The following is a 2,652-nucleotide window of genomic DNA, read 5'->3' as shown; positions in this document are numbered from 1 at the left end:
TTTACTGTTTCTGCACAACAGACAGAAGCAAAGAGCCAGGAAGACCTGGGCTCAAGTTTGGCCTTGGACTCACATTGAAGGATGCTGGACAAATTATAACCTCTCAGTTCCCCAAGCAGCATCCGCAAGCTCCAGAGACCATACTCTCTGTAACCAAGGCCAAATGGGGCAGACTACAGCAGAACATCTGTGTCACTAAAAAGCAAAAAAAGGAGCTGATGTCCTGGATAATTTCAAAGAATTCCTTCTTTCTCTTATCCAGATAGAACCCAGGCTGGGAGAATTTAGAAGGAGGAACCATATGACATGCCAGATCTTCCCAACTGGGAAAGTATTGTCAATGTTTTTTATAAACTGATCATGGAAATAAATGCTTAGCATTTCCTTTAAAAAAAAAAAAAAAGGAGGGGGGTAATCGGGAAAGTCATCTTAGAGAAGAGGGGTTTTTAACTGAAACTTTAAAAAAGCCATGAAAGCAGAGATCAGGAGGGAAAGAATTCTAGGCATAGGGGTAGGGATGACGTGAGGAGATACAGTCTTTTCTACAAGGAATTGTGATGAAGCAAATTATCACTGGATCACAGAATGAAGGGAATATGGTATAAAAGGCCTGAAGAGGTAGAAAAGAGCTAGATTATTGGGGGTTGTGAATGTCAAAAAGGATTTTATATTTCATTCTGGAGGTAATGGGGACCCAATTGAGTTTGATAATCTTATGATTATCAAATTGTATCATATGAACTTTAGGAACATCAATTAACAACTGAGCAGAAATATACCACAGTAGAGAGAGACTTGAAGCAAAGAGACTAAAAGAAGGCTATTGCAATTGTCTATGTATGAAAGAGTCTGTATCATAGTGGTTATAGTGTCAGGACAGCAAAAGTCATTTATAAGAGATTTTACAAAGGTAGAACTTGGAAACTGATTGGAAGGGGGAGGAGGGAGGAGAAAATGAGGAGATAAGGATGACACCATAGTTATGAGCCTGAGTATCTAGGGAGGATGCTAGTACCCTTGACAGGAAGAGGGTCAGAAGGGTTTGGGGAGTAATAATAAGTTTAGTTTGGGATCTGTTGAGTTTTAAGATGTCCATATGATATCCAGTTCATGTCTAATGGGCATCTGGAGATGCTAGTCTAAAGGTCAGCAGAGATAAGGCTGGGCATGTAGATCTGAGAGTCATCTGCACAGAAATAATAACCAAAACCATGGGAGCTGATAAGATCACCAAGCTAATAGTCCAGAACAGAAAAGTGACCAAGATACAGCCTGGCTGCAGAGAGGTCAAGAAGGATAAAGACTAAGAAAAGGCTGTTATATTTGGCAATTAAGAGATCATATGCTAACTTTGGAGAGAATCATTTCAGTTGAATGATGAGGTCAGAAGCCAAGAGAGTTAAGAAGACAGTGAGAATAAAGGAAGTGAAAGTTATCAATTACAGATGGCCTACTCAAGGATTTTAACCCACTAAAGAGAGGAGAGATATAAAATGACAGCTATCAGGGAAGAAAGGAACAAGTAAAGATTCTTTGAGGAAGAAGGTATGTTTGATTATGGGTATGTTTGTAGGCAGTATGGAGGCTGCCAGTAAACAAAGAAAGATTAGTGAACACGGATGACAGCAGTGGCAATTTGCTAAAGAAAATGGGACCATTTTCACTTGGCAAAGTGAAAGATCATCTTTTCATGTCAGCGAGGGGTGAAGGAGACAGTAACAAACAAGGACGCTGTTGTTGAATGGTCTCAATTTTTCAATGAAATATAAAGCAAGAGTCTCAGCTGAGATGGTGGAGGGAGTGGGAGTCACAGAGTCTTAAGGAGAAATCAAAGTCTAGGAAAATGGTGTGGCGATTGGAGGAGTGAATTGATTAGGGATTAAATAATTTTTAAGCAATATTAGACTTGAGGAAAGGCAGGCAAATTAAAAGGGGGGCAGAGAGGAGAGGTGGTAGCCTATGAACTATGAACATCAAGTAGTTCAAGAAAAACTATGTCCAAGAACAAAAGAGTGACTTAAAAGAGGAAGTGAATTTTAAAAAGGCAGAACGAAATAAATTACTGGAGGAAAAACCAAGCTCAGCAATCTTAATTTTAAATATGACAAGGATAATAATCTAATAAAATTAAAGGATAAAATGGATAAGGAAATAAAATCTAACAATTTTTGAAACAAGAAATATTCCTTAAAAAGTAAAGACACAAACAAAATAAAAGTGACAAGCCAGAACAAAATTGTCTATACATAGGGCAAAATTTAAAAAAAAAAAAAGAGTTCCAAAAATGCTGTAAGATAAAGCAAAAATAAAATTTGAACTATCAACAGAGGAAAAAAACAAGGAAAATATGTTACTCAAAAAGAAATCATAACTGATGAACCAGTACCTCAATCCTAAAAATATATGGATCAAGTGGCAGAGCATCTAAATTCATAAAGTAAAAGTTAACCTGGTTGCAGTAAAATTAGATTACACAATAATAGCTGAAGTCTTCTTCTAATATTCTTCTCTTAAATCTGAACAAGTAATTTTAAAAGATTAAACTAAAAGGAAAATATAAATCTAAACAAACTGTTGGAAAACATAAAGCTAAACAACTTATGGTGCCTTTCCAATGGGAACATTAAGAAATATATATAACATACATTTATA

At 36.5% G+C, this 2,652-nt stretch overlaps 1 protein-coding gene across 1 annotated transcript in view; it reads right to left on the bottom strand.

The window, feature by feature from the left end:
* MNAT1 (MNAT1 component of CDK activating kinase) overlaps nt 1-2,652 on the bottom strand; it is a 290,992-nt gene that overhangs the window by 197,347 nt on the left and 90,993 nt on the right. The window lies entirely within an intron of this gene.

This window comes from Notamacropus eugenii, chromosome 1 (genome assembly GCF_028372415.1).
Source record: "Notamacropus eugenii isolate mMacEug1 chromosome 1, mMacEug1.pri_v2, whole genome shotgun sequence".
Taxonomy (NCBI): Eukaryota; Metazoa; Chordata; class Mammalia; order Diprotodontia; family Macropodidae; genus Notamacropus; species Notamacropus eugenii.
The sequence above is the reverse complement of the archived record's forward strand: the minus strand, read 5'-3'. Positions and strand labels throughout refer to the sequence as shown.